This window comes from Triturus cristatus, chromosome 3_1 (genome assembly GCF_964204655.1).
Source record: "Triturus cristatus chromosome 3_1, aTriCri1.1, whole genome shotgun sequence".
Classification (NCBI taxonomy): Eukaryota; Metazoa; Chordata; class Amphibia; order Caudata; family Salamandridae; genus Triturus; species Triturus cristatus.
Genome location: NC_140583.1, coordinates 470,224,495 through 470,241,838, shown reverse-complemented (window position 1 = coordinate 470,241,838; position 17,344 = coordinate 470,224,495). Strand labels below are relative to the sequence as shown.

The window sequence follows — 17,344 nt, the reverse complement described above, 5'->3', positions numbered from 1 at the left end:
TGAAAGAGTTCCTGTATGAATAAATATGTGTTTCTATAAGTGATTGTTTAAAAGACTAAGTATGTGTAAGTTTCTGTAGAAGTAAGTGTGGTGGTGTGTGTATAACTGTATATGCAAGTAAATGGATGTTTGATTCTTTATTAGCATGAGCGACTATGTGTGTGAGTAACTCTATGGATGAGTGGCGTTGTGTAACAGGATGTATAGGTGTGTGAGTACATATGATGAGTGAGTACATGTATGAGTGACTGTATAGGACTGTTGGTGAATGAGTGGATGTGTATGTGGATTTTAGAATTACTGAATAGGTTGTTGTAACTGGTATTGGTATGTCCATTGTTTTGAACATTGTAGTTTCTATTTTTGAATGTGTGTATCAAAGGTTATATTAGGGGAAGAGGAGGTCTGCCACTCTATCACAAGGATGATGTCATCAGTGATGTCATTAGTGATGTCATTTGAGATGTCATCAGTGATGTCATGAGTGATGTCACTGACCATGTCATGAGTGATGTAATATGTGACGTCATCAGCAGTGCATTGCGGGCGCGCGAGTTATAGTTAGCGGAACTAACTATAACTTGGAAATTTCAATGGTTTTGTACTAGTGAAAAGTCCAGCTAACTATAACGCCCCTGAAACCTATGGTTTTTTCAGTGAATTTCTAAGGTTTTTTAAATGCTAATTCCGAACTATAACATGCCTGAAACCTATGGTTTTTTCAGTGAATTTTAAAGGTTTTTTAAATGCTAATTTCTAACTATGCCAACAGAGATAGGACATGTGAAGAAAGAAGAAAAAACGCACAGAAAGAAAAAAAAAATGCAGAAAGAAGCAACAGAAGTCCTCAAAGACGAAGAAAAGTGCAGGAAGAAGGATAACGTGCAGAAAGAACAAACAGAAGAGCAGAAAGGAGCCTTGTTGCAAAATCATCCTGTACCCTCAACTTTTTCAGACGGATACTGGTGGTAACTGAGTCTGACTAACCAGTCCTAGAGCCAGTGCTATGTTAAAAGACACTCAGAAAACAGTGAAAACACCTACATACACTAGGGAACACTATGCGTTGGGGTCCCCCTGTGATCAGCATAACCTCCTCTGTAAGCCCCGAGTATATAATAGGGCAGGGGATTAAAACTACCTCTTAAAACGCGCCACAGGGCGTGTTTGCACACGTCACCTCAGGCCCCGTCCCCTCACTTCCCCACTGTGTAAAGACGCCCTGTGGCCGTTTCAAGTTGGGAGATTAAGTCCGCTTGAATCCTGAGGGTCCCTAGGGTCCAACTAGACCACTAGGTACCTCCAGTAAGCGCCACAGAGCTGAGTTGCAGAGAGATGTGAAAGGGGCACGGCCTAGACCACCTCTCTGCAACGCAGCTCTGTGGTGCTTACTGGAAGCACCTGGTGGGCTAGTTGGCCCCCAGGGGCCCTCAGCATGGCGATACTTATACCCAAAATTACCGGGTTACACATATTATTCAGCACCCCATAAACTGTGCTCAAGATTGGATATGGCACTAATAAGCGATAACTTACTAAAGATCAGCACCATGGTTTTATGCCCCCGAATCTCTTCGGATCACAACGCAATAATTCTTATAATTACTACACCACACACTAGGACTTTGCCTAGACCATTCTCTTTTCCTAGACACTTGATTTCAGACTTACAGTATGTGACGCAGCTTAAATTGCACCTTATAGAATTTATAGATATTAATATGGATTCAGCTGCATGCAGCATGGTATGGGATGCTTGCAAAGCAAGTATTAGGGGTTTTACTCAGGCCTATACGATCAGACAAAATTTGGAACGCATAAAGTGCAATGCCTTGCTGATTTCCAAAATAATTACTCAAGAAGAATTGCTGGCTTCTGCACTCCGATTAAACTCACCAACGATTACAGAAATAGGCCTTAAACTTGGACTTCTAAAAAACGAAGTAAAAACAAAGTTCATCCAGAAGAGTAGCACTAGCATTCATAAATTTAAAACAGCACAATATGAGGCTGGGGATAAAATTGGTAACATTTTGGCCTATAAAGTCGCTGAGGACAGAGCTCGCACTCTGATCGCAAGTATCCGGGGGGACGACAATAAAATATACAATCAGCCATTGGACATAGTAGAACAATTTGCCGATTATTATAGAAAATTATACACCCCAGAAAGTATACCTAATCTAGATATAATTCGGGATTATGTGGATAAACACATAACAAATTTGCAGGTCATCTCAGGAACGGACTCACTGTCTGATAACATAACCATGGCAGAATTACATCAGGCTATATCCCTACTACCCGTAGGGAAAGCGGCGGGGGAGGATTCAATACCTTTGGAGATATATAAAGTGTGTCTAGCCGAATTGGAATCTCTGCTTTTGAAGGTATTGCAATTTGTTGGGCTCAACCGAAAAGCTCCCAAATCTTGGAATAGGGCGAAAATAATTTTTTTCTTAAAGAAAGACAAACCAAAGGAGGAGAGAGGGTCATAATGACCCATATCTTTGATAAACACTGACGCAAAAATATTTGCAAAAATTCTGGCATCAAGATTGTCTCCTATTTTGCCCAAAATCATTAATCCACAGGAACACGGGTTCATAACCGGGAGAGACACTACAATGCATGTAAATATGGCTATTACGGCATTTGATGTAGCAGAGATAGAGTCAACCCCACTCGGCATGATCTTATTAGATGCTGAAAAGGCCTTTGACCGAGTGGGGTGGGACTATCTCTGGTGTGTCTTGTCTAAAATGGGGTTTGGGGGGCAATTTTTGCGGGGCATACAGGCTCTGTATGATAATCCAACAGGCCTGTACCTGTTATGGGGGCCTGACCTCTCCAGATTTTTCAATATTACGTGGCACCCGTCAGGGATGCCCTCTATCACCTCTTTTATTTGCCCTTTCGTTGGAACCTTTTTTGTTTGCTCTTCAGTCCCAAACCCAAATCGTACCTTTTAGGTCCGGCACACAAGTGCTAAAAATAACAGCATATGCCGATGACATCGCGGTCTACTCACAAGATATTGTGGAGGCATTACAAGGTATTGTCTCTGAGGCCGGTAAATTTGGGAGCGTCTCTGGGTATAAACTCAACCTACAAAAGACCCAGGTTATTGCTAACTATACTCCAGTCTCTGTGGTTCCCGAGATCTGCAAAAGTGCTACATATTTAGGCGTTAAATTAACGGCCAAAATTCAGGAAATCAATAATATAAATTACAACGAATTAACCAAATCTACTATTCTACTATTAAAAAAATGGCATAGACTACCCTTGAACTTAATTGGAAGAATTAATCTAATTAAGATGAAGATATTGCCTAAATTTGTGTATCTATTTCGATCCATTCCATTGGCTTTAAACAATATGTTTTTTAAACAATTAGACGGCGCACTTAGTCGATTTATTTGGGGCTATAAAAAAGCGAGAAGGTCGCTGAATCTTTTGAAAAACTATACGAATATGGGAGGGCTTAACTTTCCTGATTTTAAGTTGTATTTTTGGTCTGCTTTTGTTTTGCGTATTCGTTCTTTACTAAACAGAGGAGGAGCACTTTTCTTTCACTCTTTTATGTTAAAACATGACTCAAATATGTTTTTGCTACGAGCTAACGATCCTAACTACTTCAAAAGAGTCAAATTTAAGACTGTTAGAGACCTAATAAAGATTTGGGGCACCATATATTAACCTTCTGTAAAACTACTTTTTTCCACTCAAAGCTGCTGCTGTGGGGCAACCCGGGTCTTCCGGGAATCTTTAACGACAACATTGCTCATAGCTGGTCTAGGTTAGGTATTAGTGTCTTAGGGGATCTATATGGCACGCATGGGTTCTTAGACTTTAACACTCTTAAATTGTTATATGATCTTCCCGAAACTACGAGGTACAAACATTTACAGATGCACGACTATTTGATTAACAAAAAACAACTTCTGGAGGTCTCAGATAGCGATATATGGACCTGCCTATATTCTTTAAAAAACAAATCAGTAATAAGTGACACCTACAGCCTCCTAATTAGTTTTAAATCAAACGATTGTTCTAAACTAGCTGATAAGTGGGGTAGGCTATTAGGCTCAAATATCACATCGAGAGAGATAGAGTGTTCCCTGTCAAATATTAATAAGCGGGTACGTTCATCTAGTTTAAGGCTTCAACAGTTCAGAACGAGTTGTATGCTATACTATACGCCCGAAATAATCTCTAAATGGTCCTCTAATAATTCCTATAGCGATCGAACAAAATGCCCTAAATGCTCTGCCGATGCCGCTGATCTGGTACATATGTTGTTCTCCTGTCCTACTCTTAAGGTCTTTTGGGGGGACATCCAGAAGGTCCTAAAAGTCAAGTTTATTCAGCTACCCTCATTCACTGATGCATCGGTTTTGTTAGATATCTATCCCATTTCCTTCCCACAGGCCGCCCTGGCCTCAATTCTTATGTCCTGTGCTAAATTAACTTTGGCCAGAACTTGGACCTGTTCTGATTCACCCACGGTATGGGATTGGTAGGCACTGGTAACTGAGATTCACTCGATGGAGTTAGCATTAGCAAACTTAAGAGGGATACGTTCTTTGAGCAAACATGAAAAGAATTGGGGAACCTTTATGGAATAACGCGGCTACCTTCATCTGTTTAGTACTGTCAAACACTCCCCCTCCCCTTTTCCTTCCCTTTTTTTTTTTTTTATAAACCCGTTTCCATAGCTCTGTATTCTGGTCCTGTGTTGAAAGATTGCCATAATCCATGATATATATTTTTTTTATGTCTGCAAATACATGTATTAATGTATGCTTTACTTGTCAGCCTGTTTACAAATAAAAACTTTAAAAAATAAAAAGGAAGCACCTGGTGGGCTAGTTGGCCCCCAGGGTCCCTCAGGATTGAAGGGGAATTATTTCCCCAACTTAAAACGCGCCACAGGGCTTGTTTGCACACGTTAACTCAGGCCCCGTCCCCTCTCTTCACCACTGTGTAAACACGCCCTGTGGCCGTTTTTAGTTGGGAGATTAAGTTAATTTGAATCCTGAGGGTCCCTAGGGTCCAACTAGCCCACTAGGTACCTCCAGTATGCGCCACAGAGCTGCGTTGCAGAGAGGTGTAAAAAGTGGCACGGCCTGGACCACCTCTCTGCAACGCAGCTCAGTGGCGCTTACTGGAAGCACCTGGTGGGCTAGTTAGCCCCCAGGGGCCCTCAGGATTGAAGGGGAATTATTTCCCCAACTTAAAACGCGCCATAGGGCGTGTTTGCACACGTCACCTCAGGCCCCGTCCCCTTCCTTCCCCACTGTGTAAACATGCCCTGTGGCCGTTTTTTAAGTTGGGAGATTAAGTCCCCTTGAATCCTGAGGATCCCTAGGAGCAAAATAGCCCACTAGGGACGTCCAGTAAGCGCCATTGCAGAGAGGTGTAAAAAGGGGCACGGCCTGCACCACCTCTCTGCAACGCAGAGCAGTGGCACTTTCTGGAAGCACCTGGTGGGCTAGTTGGCCCCCAGGGTCCCTCAGGATTTAAAGGGAATTATTTCCCCAACTTAAAACACGCCACAGGGCGTGTTTGCACACGTCACCTCAGGCCCGTCCCCTCCCTTCACCACTGTGTAAACGCGCCCTGTGGCCGTTCTAAGTTGAGAGATTAAGTCCCCTTGAATCCTAAGGGTCCCTAGGGTCAAACTAGCCCACTAGGTACCTCCAGTAAGCGCCACAGAGCTGCGTTGCATAGAGGTGTAAAAAGAGGCGTGGCCTCAGAACACCTGTCTGCAACGCAGCTCCCTGGCGCACACTGGAGATACCTGTTGGGCTAGTTGGCCCTCAGGGACCCTCGGTATTGAAGGGGAATTAATTCCCCAACTTACAACTGGCCAGGGGGCGCGTTTGCAGAGTGCTGTAAGGAGGGGGCGTGGCCTCCAGCGCGATGCCGGTCTTTTATTTTTTTAAGAAGGAGGGCTGTGTGGCCCCCCTTATTTTTCTAATTTACTGGCCCTGGGGGCCCCATCCCCCAGGGCCTGCACCCGAATTTTTTTTGTTGAAAAAAATACATTTGGCCCTCGCAAGGCCTTAATCGGCCCCGGGGACCCCAACCCCTGGGTCATGGCCTTTTTTTAATTTAAATTCTTTAGGAGGGGGCTGCGTTGCCCCCCTCCTCAGGCCACTTATGGCTCCGGGGACCCCACCCCCCGGGGCCGGCCTTTGTTTTTTATTATTTTAAAAATATATATATTTATAGAAACACCTAGGACATGCTGGACAAACCGTATGTACCTATCACCATGACGATTTGCGTGATATTCATCAAAAGGCGACTATGCATAGAATGAATCCACATGGAATGTATTTACACCGCTAGTGAAGCTCTGACGTGTCTGACGCCCTACCGTGCCTAATCCCGGCGCCCCCGCCGGTGGGTACGCTCCAAGTAGACACCCTTGTCGTTTATTTATACAAACATTGGGTAGCTATTGACGGGCACATTTAATATACACGCACACCAAGCCATTCAAAGGGGATTCGACAAAAATTCGACCAAACTATGCAAGAAACCCCCTCACGGTTAATAAAAAACACATCCACCGCCGGATGTGTAATACTTTTTATTTTACTCTCTGGAAAGGAGACGAACCTCACTTGAGAGTCACAGCGTGCTCCTGGCTGAGCCCAATGCTGAGTTACACCCACCAGTGCCCGCCGATTGCCTCACACCTCTGTGTTGTATTCCACCAGCTAGTGAGTATGCTATGACACTCTCTAGCCCATGTGCACTGTAACACCACCCCGTGAATATGTCATGCCACACTTGCCTTCGCACGGGTTATAATGTCCCATCTAACGTGCCTTCCTCGATGTGTATGTTATAATGCACAGCGCTATGCCATACTTATTACAATCTGGGATCCATATCTTTGTCACAGTGCATATGCCACGTTACACTCCCCAGCACATATTTTATATTACAACTTTAGAGACTAGTTATGTTACACAACACTGCACTGTGCATATTACACTCCAAGGCGCATATCGCATAGCACGCGCTAGTGCCTGTGCTATCTCTCGCTCTCCAATGAATCTGTCATTGCGCACAATGTATTGCATATTATATTTCACGCCCCGGTTCATCTTATATCACACTTTTTGGTGCATAGTTTAGACCATATACTACATCTAGTTTTCATTTTCAATCGTGCTCTCAGGACTATGTTCTATATAACACTGCGTCCACCTACCCTTTTCACGGGCATTACATTTTGCGATGGGGGTGGAGGGTCAGGGGGTGTTTCTGCCAAGTGAGCCCGGAGTCACAGTCACAAACGTCCTCTTCTTCCTGAATAAAAGTGAGATTATGCTGCATACTTGTTCATATTTTAAGTAGTTCGCACAGACACACATTTTAAAAACAATAAAGTTCCTAATACCCACCTTCTCTGAACAGTTAGCTTGCTGCCCCATCCACCTCCTCCCTATCCTCTGTTGTCTGAATCAATGGACTAGCCTCCTCCCTCCTGCCATGCATGGTCTGATGTGCTGCCACTGCCCTCCATTTAGCATGATGTACCAGACCACTCCTCCTGCCCTCCATTGTCCAATTATATGGCCCATCATTGACCTCCTGCTCAGCCTCTGTGCTTAGCTTGCTGCCCCTATTCTCCTTCCCCCTGCCCTCCGATGTCTTTGTGCATGCCCCTGCTCCATCCTTTTTGCCCACCATGTTCCATGGACCTGCCACTCCTATCTACTCTGAGTGTTCTGTTGAGCTGCCACTCCCCTCCCACCTGCCTAGCATTGTCAGATGACTGTAACCTGTCCCTGCCACCTCCACCCTGCCTGTCCACATGCCATGCCCCTATCCCCTTCCTCCTGTCCTCCATGGTCCATTTTATTGCCACACCCTTCTGCCCTCCCTGATCTGTTGTGCTGCAACTGCTCCTCCTGCCTGCCCCGCGCGGTCTGTTGTGAGGCCCCTTCCCCTGAACTCTCTTGTCTGTGCCCAGGTCCTGACCCTCCCTTCTATCCTCCATGGTCCTTTGTGCATGCCCCTGCACCCTCCTTCTTGCCCATCACAGCCATTGTGCTGCCACTAACACTTCCGCTTGCCATGCATGGTCTTCTGTGCTACCATGGCCCCTCCCACCTTCCCTGTGTGGTCAGCTAGCTGCCCCTGACCCCCTCCCACCTTCCCTCCATGGTCTGTGTGTATGCCACCATAGTCTCATTGTTGCTCCCCATGGTGTGTCTTGTTTCTAGTGCCCATCCTGCCTGACCTCCATGGTCATCTTGCTGCTCCTGCCCTGCCACCTTGCCCCCAGCCCTCTGTTTCCATGTGCAGACCCCCTATTCCCTCCCTCCTGGCTTGTCTGTTCCATTGTAATGCCCCTGATCCGTCCCTCCTGCCCTTTATGGTCTGTTATGCTGCAGCTTTCTCTCCTGTCTGTCCAATATAGTCAGCTAGCTACCATTGCCTCTTCCCCATCTGTTCTCTGTTGTCCATGTGCATGGTCCTGTCCCCTCCCTATTGCTTTCTATGGATTGTTGTGCTGCACTCCTGTCCCGCATGCGCTGTGTGGTGTATTGTGCTGCTGCAAACCCTGATGCCTGCCCTGTAGGGTCAGTTTGGTGCTCCTCTCCATGTCACTCCTGTCCTCTGTTATCCGAGTCCATGTCCCTACCCCAATTCCTACTGCCTACCATGATCCAATGTACCATACTTGCGAACATTTTGAACTTGATTAGAGGGAGATTTTGAAAAAAAACTGGGGTACTGATTTTCCCCTTTGAGTTACATTGAAAAAGAGGAGATTGTAGACAGGAGACAGATCAAATAAAGCCCATTTGAGCTTAAAAACATTGGACGTTTCCTGGCTGAAACGGGTCTGTTGGCATGTATGGTTGTACTACCACTGCCTCTTCCTTCTGCCCACAATGGTCTATTATATTGCCACAGCCTCTCTTGCCAGTCCTGTATTGTTGGTTTGTTGCCCCTGCCCCCCTTTCCACTGCCCTCCATGCTCTGTTGTGCTGCCACTGCCCTTCCTGCCTGCCCAGTGTGGTCAAATTGTTGCCTCTGCACTCTCCTACCTGCCTTCAATTTTCAGAGTCCGTGCCCCTGGCCTCTGCCTCTCAACAGTATCCCAATGAACAACTAGATTGCTAACATTCTATATTTATTACAAAAGTGTGGAACGCCTGACGTCATCTTGATGTAATCAAAACTGTAATACCTAGAGTATTTCCTTTAGAAATTACATATATGAGAGGGTCTTATTTGCATCAGAATTATGGTTAGTGCTCTAAAAAACTAAAATGAGGACATATTTTATGAGTTTTCAAATAGCGACAAAGAACTTTTAAATTATTTGTAATCTTTATGTTTTTTTATCCAGTTGACCACTTGATTAAATGTTGCACCTCGGCGAGAGGATGTGGTGCTACTTCCAGAGCTGCAGACTTTGCAACTTGGGAACCAGGTTGGAGTTTCTGCTTCAGCTCAACATTCTGTGATTGTGGTCAAATCACTTAATCTCCCCATGTCTACAACCAAAATGAATTTGATCTTGTGTGATGTAACCAATGCTCATGTAAAGCAATCCAATACCTGACAAGTCTGCACTATATAAAACTGCAAATACACAAAAAATAAGTGTTTTGCACACTGGTCATTGGGCTACATGTGGGCTACATCTGGGTGATAGTTGTGCTGCATTTAGGCTCTTTTGCGTCAGGTGGCCATCTTGGGAGATTTATTTGTTATGAAGTTTCCTCATATACTGCAGACTCCTCAGTAGGAAATGCTTTCAGTTTTTTACTTTGATTCCATCAAGAAGGTATTCAGATATTTCACACATTTGCCATAAATTCTGAATGTTAGCACTCTAGTTGCTCATTAGATCACTGTAGTAAAGCTACTGCTCACCAGGGAAGTCTGCTGCTGGTATTCAAAGTGCATGTTTCAGTCTGCATGTCAGAATTTGTTTATGAAATAGAAGAGGATTTGAGAAGTCAAAATGTGCCATAATTTCTATGGCAAAATGAACCCCCTAATGTTGTTCCTTTGTAAATTAAATGTTTTAAGTGTTACCACTTTATTCCAATCAAGATGGCTTCAGGTGTGCCATACTTTTGTCATAAGTAAGACTGTTAGCGCTCTAGTTGTTCTTTAGAACACTCTGGGAAGCTGCAGTAGAACACAAAGGAATCAACTGACAGTCTCTGCCCTTGTTGGATGTAGATGTTTTACTGAGAATGTCAGACTTCATTCTCACATGACTGAGAAAGATAATGTGAATTTACAGAAAATATGCTCTCAGTTAGCTTATAGATCACCTTCCAAACCTCTGTGGGAAAAGCATGAGAAAATAGTTTTCTCTCAAACAGGATTCATGATATCACAGCAGAAGGCTTTTTCACATGGTAGAATCACCTTAGAACACACACAATTCCTAAAATGAGTATGGTACCATCAACAAATGATTTATAATGTAACTAAAGTCTTAAAACCTTCTATTAACTGCAATGCTTTTTAATGAGGTGCTATCATGTATATTGGTCCCAAGATGGCTGCCAACACTTCTTGGATGAAGTGCTGACAGCCAATCAGATCTCACGATGAGATGTGTGGTTAGGCTCCGCCCAGATATATATGTGATTTTACTTTTCATTCTCTCAGGAACTACTGAACAGATTTACACCATTTAAGCAAAAGGCACATGCCTGACCTGAGGACTACCTCTTTGCCAAATTTCAAGTAATTCTGTTCAGCCGTTCGGGCTGTAACTTTGACTAAAGGTCCTATGGAATAATGCATGGGACCCCCCTTTTTTCTCAGCCCCCGCTTGACGAATCACCCCGAGACTTTCAGGGTAGGAGCTGAGCAGAGCGCCCCATTAGTTTTGAAAATTTCACGAAGATAAGTCAACCGGCGCCAAAGTTATTCAAAATAGAATTTTCAGATTTCCTATGGGAACTCGGTCCTAACAATAACTATCTACTGGCGACCGCCAGTAGATAATTAAGGTTCAATCAACAATGATTGCAGCATAGTGTGGCATGTCTTGCAACAGAGTCCACCAACAGTGAGCATGTAAGACACCTCTTGTCCTTAGGAGACCGAATCATTGTGAATCGTGCTGTACATCAATACAATCTCAACATGGTCTATCTGCTTCACGTCCAATTAACTGCCTTTTACCTCAAACAATGTATTGTATCGATTTGTACAGCATGAAGGGTTTCCAGGGGACACTTCGTCAGTTCGTTCAATTAGTTACATGGGATAAAAACAAGCTCCTCAAAACCTACAAACAAACTAGCACAGGTAATCTCATGACACTGCAAAATGTGGACACTATTCCGGTTTCAAAGCTCCTGCCTCACCCTACCCAGGTGAATTGTGGGGTAAGTCTGCACTATCAAATGAAAGTGCAACAGCAACACAGGTGCAAATCGAAGAAAGTGGTGTATCCGTGTATTAGTGCAGCAATTCCTCGTTATGGGAAGAACCCTCTTCAAAATAAAATATTACAACAGTGAATGTATGCCTGTATTATTATCACTTTACTAATCACAGTAATGCACTTTAGAAAATAGTAGCAGACATTTTCGAGCATTTCCCTTTCACGTGCAAGACATTCTACAAATAAAATAATGCTAACCCCTGTATCAATTAACAATGCAAATGGATCAAACGATGACTGAATTGATAGTTGGAAACAGCTCGAGTTTAATGGTTGAATTCGTCAGGGAAGTCCTCTACTGTTGGCGCTCTTTAGTGTTTGAGCATTGTAATATTCAGGCCTCGGTGGAAGACAATGGACAGGCATCTGGCTGTAACAGTAGGCACATGCATCCTGCCCGGATATTCCCCTGTTTCTCCACAGTACAAAGAACTGTCCTTGCCTTTGTCTTTACAGAGACACAGAGGAGGCCGGAAGAGACCAGCTACGCGGGGGGGGAGAGGGAGGACCGGAGCCTTGGAGAGGCAAGAGCAGAGGGAACCTCGTTCCCCTGAGCACGAAGATGCCTCCAAAAGGGTATACCTTCAATACGCTGCGCCTCCAACAAGGAATATCTTCAGTACGCTGTAGACATGCTATCAACAAGGTCAGCAGGCATTGTCCAAAACAGAGACACTCAAGTCACAGGCAGCGAATAAATTATGGTGCAAGGCGCTCCAGGAAGGTGCATAAGTAGCGAAGCAGCAAAGTGTTACTGATAATAATTGTGATCAGGATCCTAAACATTACAACCCAAAGCTTGGTTTCAAGTCACCTTAACTGAACCCTGAATATGTCTGTTTTAGCAGTGGGCTTAGGCAAGACTAATTTTTATTGAATTTGTCATGTCATCGTGACATTATAATAGCTGACTCGAGACCACTCCATATCAAGTAGTTCTACCCGACAGAACCCTACTAAATCACGATCCAAACAACGGACAGGTGCATTGTGGTACCACCAAGATCCCATTTGTCAGTACTAATCCACCAAACAAATAGCACTTGCACTCCATTACACAGAAATGTGCAAATTTATTATTTGGTGTTGTAGACAAGCAAGTAAAAGGCAGAGCAAATCTTTAATACAGAAGACGTTTCAGAACTACCTCCAACTATGACTTAAGTCTCTTCTAAACCTTAATGCAGCAGTTTAATGGTCTCATTCTTCTGGCCTGCAAATAATTTAATGCATGTGGCTCATACCGAGGAGATCTGATCAGTGTGCAGGTCACAGAATTCATGTTAACAATGACTACGTAATAATATATTTGCGATCATGTCAGCCATAAGGACTGGATCCTCAGTAAATTAAGCAAAAAGTGATGTTTGTGGAGAATCAACTATGCCACAGCAGCAACTATAATATAGAACGACATCTCCATCATGCCAGTAAAAATAAACATGGCATTTATCTTAAACGAATATACCTCGTTATCACGCAGTCTTTTTCCCTGCAGGGAATTACAATGCCGTCCTTACAACGACCGCGTTGGAATTCCGCATACCATTACCCCGTAAGTCCTAACAACGACTTGCGGAGGGGGGGCGATGGATGTTGGAATAGTATAATTTACTATTCCAACTCCAGTCTGTGCAGACAGTAGGGAAGGTGTTGGATTTTAAATCCAACACCTTCTCCCCCCTCTGCAAGTCATTGTTCCGACTTGCGGAGTAATGGTATGCGGAATTACAACGTGGTTGTTGTAACGACTGCGTTGAAATTACCTGCGGGGAAAACGTTTTGTGTTAAACGTTGTTTACCATCTTAAACGTTAGCTCTATGAGACAGGTTGTCAGCCTGCATAGGCTCAATCATCAGATGAAATCAGGCAGAGTCTAGTGGAAACAGAATTTTTCCAAGAACTCTAACTGCTTTAGCTATGGGGCAAGGGAGTAAGGTATAAATAATACATGTATTTGGGAAAGTCTGTGTTTATGTGTATACTAGAGCAACATCTTGCACAGAGGAAGGCACAAGGACCATAGAGGCAACTGGGGGCTAAACAGTTTGTGGCAATTATGCAGTTCAAATGATGCTGGGGGGCAATATTTTATGGTTTGTTTACCGGTCCGAGATCAACAGAGTAAATGGGTCAGTGCTCGAGTGGTCTAGGCAGAACCCTTCTCTTTAGCTATGGATCTAAAAAGGAACCCATTTTCATTAGGAGGACTGGTTCAGGATTTGATAAATTGGCCATTTCCCAAGGGCTAGTGCAGTGAAACATTCGTAGAGAGGGGACTTCCACCCGATTGGTCCATAAGCATCACGAGAGGCCAGAGGCGGATATAAACAAAAAATGTATGTTTAGTTTTACAGATTTTAATGCTGCAACTACTCCAGACCCTATTATCTTGGATGCACCCACAGCTGCCATTAGGCACAAAATATTAAGGAACTATCTGATCTAAATCTAAAATAATTAAAACCAGTGTGCAAGATAATCTGTTGAGATGTTTATCAGAATCACAGCATGCACACGCTAAACATATACAGGGATTAGGTCAAGGGGCCTGTTAGAACTGGGGGTCTCTAGTTGGCAGAGGTAGGTACCTTTGACCAAATAGGGAGCCTTGCTTCTAAGTCAGGGAGAGGGGATTACACTACTGGATAACCCCTGCTCACCCCCTTGGTAGCTTGGCACGAGCAGACAGGCTTATCTCAGAGGCAGTGTGTTAAGCATTTATGAACACATACAGTAATACAGTGAAAACACTACAGATGGACACAACGCAGGTTTTATAACGAGCATTGGCATAGCCAATAGGTCTCGCCTTTTGGGACCTTATAAGTGTTTAGCCATGCAACAGTTGATGTTGTTGCACCAAAGATATTGTGCTGGATAACTAAACACTTTAGGTCCCAAAGGCGAGACCTATTGGCTATGCCTAAACCCTCTACTATAGCAGTTAGAGGCGTGGTGGGTGTTGACATGAGCCACTTGGCTGATACGGCACTAAAATGTTGACTCTTTTGAGGGCTTCGTCTGTCTTCAGGTTTGCAGAACAGAAAGAGCTGAGGCGTGTAGGCCTACAGCTGACAACTGAGCCAACTGCGTGAAGGAGACAGAGGATTGAATTAATATAATGTGGAAAATCCAAAAAGTAGAGGCATCAAACAGATAAAGGTACATAGAAAGATAATAAAGTAAAAAATCAAAGAGGGAAGAAAAGAAATAGAATGCTAAATATAAATGGTGAAATGAGGAAGGGAAAAAAGGAAGGAATGAGGCAGAATACAAGTATGAATGGAAGGATAAAACAAAGAAATGTGAAGGGAAGAGTAGAAGGAAGTGTGAAACAAAAGAAGGGTGCAAAGAAGGAAGTGTGGAAAGAAGAATTAAAATAGGGACAGAAGGAAAGGGGGTTGGAGGAAAAGAGGAAAACAAAGAAGGGTGAAAGAAGGTTTGGAAAGATGAGAGGACGAGTGAAAGGATGGATGAATGAAAAGAGGACTGGAAGACTGCTGGAACAAAAGGATGAATGGAAGGGAGTTGGGTGGATGGATGAGTTGAGAATGGAAGAAAGAAAGGATGGGTGAATGTATGAACAGTGAAAGGATGACTGGGAGGATCGATAGAGGACAGGAAGGAGGGAAGGGTGAAAGGATGAATGAGTGAATAGATAGGTGTTAGGTGAAAGGATAATAGAAGAGTAAGTGATTGATAGAAAAATGTGTGGGTGGATGGAAAGGTGAAATAGTGGATAAATGGGTCATGGATTGCTGAAAAGGTATTGGCTTTGTCATTGTCTTTTACCCATGTTGTACGGCTGCCGTGTAGCATGACTGAAAAAAAAACCAAAAGTGGTATAATGCGCGCAGTGCTGGCTGGTAATAACTTTTGTCAAAGCACTACAAAGCAGCACTGGGCTATTTTTTTAAATAATTTTCAGCCATGCAACATGGCTAATAGTTATGGGAAAAGTGCTAGGACGGCAGGCATGGTTTATTATGTTATTAGAGCAAAGGTTTGAAACACGTGTACATGTATATTGGTTTTCCATATCGTGACAGTGAAATGTGCCTGCCTTGCTTTGCCTGCTGGTGCACACGATCTCTACACATGCACTCAGTGGACAGAAGAGAATGTGTATATATATATGAGCACCTGTCATGCTTTGCAATATGAGCTACTCATAGAACCCGGGGGTCAGCTGGTGGTAAAGTCCCTGTGCTGGCCTCTGCTTTCTGTTTGTAATTATTAGCACGGCCTCATTTAATGGACGTCTGGGCTCTGCTTTTCTAAGCTCCATCCACAAATCATCATATATTCCCTTTCAGACAAACCCCCTCCACAAACAGTCACCCGTGAATGCGGATCATTTCACCTAGCAGTATAGTGTACTACTATTGATACGTGGAATACAAGCCATGTTTTCTAATGCTCCTCAGCTGGGCTACAATCTGGAGTATCTTGTGCTTGACATACTGCAAACATACCTTATAGCACTAATGAGTTCTGTGCTCGGGCCCAGCCTGGTGCAGCCAAAGATGTGTTTGTTGTGGCTCCATTCATTCCAATTAACACGTTATAGCACTTTTTTCATAGCGCTCGAATGCACCTCAGCGCTATTTCATCATAACTTTCAGCCATGCAACACAGCTAAAAGTTATGGGAAAAGCGCTATGACGGCAGGGTTGCGACGTTAAGAATAACAAGCTAACGAGGAGGGAGGGGGAGTAGGGAGGGGGAAGAAGGGAGGGGGTAGTGAGAACAGACAGCAAGGGGGTGGAGGAGGCTTAATGAGCCATGACAGAAAGGCAGATGGTGGCTGCGGGCGTGCACACTCACGTGCACTCAAGCTTTAGGCCACCAAAAGCCTCTGGTGGCACTTTTAAAAGCCACTTACTAAATGTCTCAAAGAGATAGCATGCGCTGTCTTAGGCAAGACCTAAAAATAAGTATTCTTTATATAGACTTAACACAAGACCACAAACGACAAAAAATCCACAATACTGTACTCAAAATTGACTTAAAGATGGTAGGATTAACTTACTTCAAGTTGATGGTAAATGCGACACAGTTCTCACAAAAGTACCTGGATGCGTAACGCAAAATAAACAAAAGGCTCGCAGCATTGAAGATGCGTCGGTTCCTTGCCTCGGGGGAGATGCGTGGCGCCTCAGTGCTTGTGCAGAGTAGGGGATGCGTCTTGATCCTTACCGGAGAGGAGGTAATGCATAGAGTCTCGTGCTGCAGCCCGGTTGCGATGCAGCAAGATGGTGCCTCGATGCTCTGCGACAATCCGGTGCGATGCGATAAGATGGCGCCCTTGATTCGACGATGTGAAGACGTTGCATGCACGCCCTGGCAGCCTTGCGGCGACACTGTACTTTGGAGCCGTGACAGGCCCAGCGACACGCTTCTCCGGTGTTGCGATGGCGACCCTCACGGTGGCGACACGCTTCTCTGGGATGCGACAGCAGACAACTGTGATGAGACACGCTTCTAGGGAGATGCGGCGGCGGCACGCTTCTCCGGCGACACGCTTCTTATTGTTGCGTCGCTGTCACTCACAAAACCAGACGCACAATACACAACCTAGCAGAGGCAGGCTTGGACAGTTAGGCATGAAAATACCTACCTTCTAAAAGTGGTATTTTCAAACACAGAATGTTAAAACCAACTTCACTAAAATATGTGTTTTATCATTCTGAGTTCAGGCATACTAAACTCTAATTTCTACCATGTTCTCTGGGTCAGTTAGGACTATAGGATGTAATAATCAAACTGCTAATTCTGGCCTATGGGGAACAGGTTGCCTTGCAATAGTGAAAAACAAAAATGGCTGTAATTCACTATTATGACATGCCACACACACCAGGGCATGTCCTACCTTATACTTA

The 17,344-nt window shown here is 44.1% G+C and overlaps 1 protein-coding gene across 5 annotated transcripts in view; it reads right to left on the bottom strand.

Moving 5' to 3' along the window:
- The window catches only part of EFL1 (elongation factor like GTPase 1), a 987,271-nt gene that overhangs the window by 947,357 nt on the left and 22,570 nt on the right, over nucleotides 1-17,344 (bottom strand). The window lies entirely within an intron of this gene.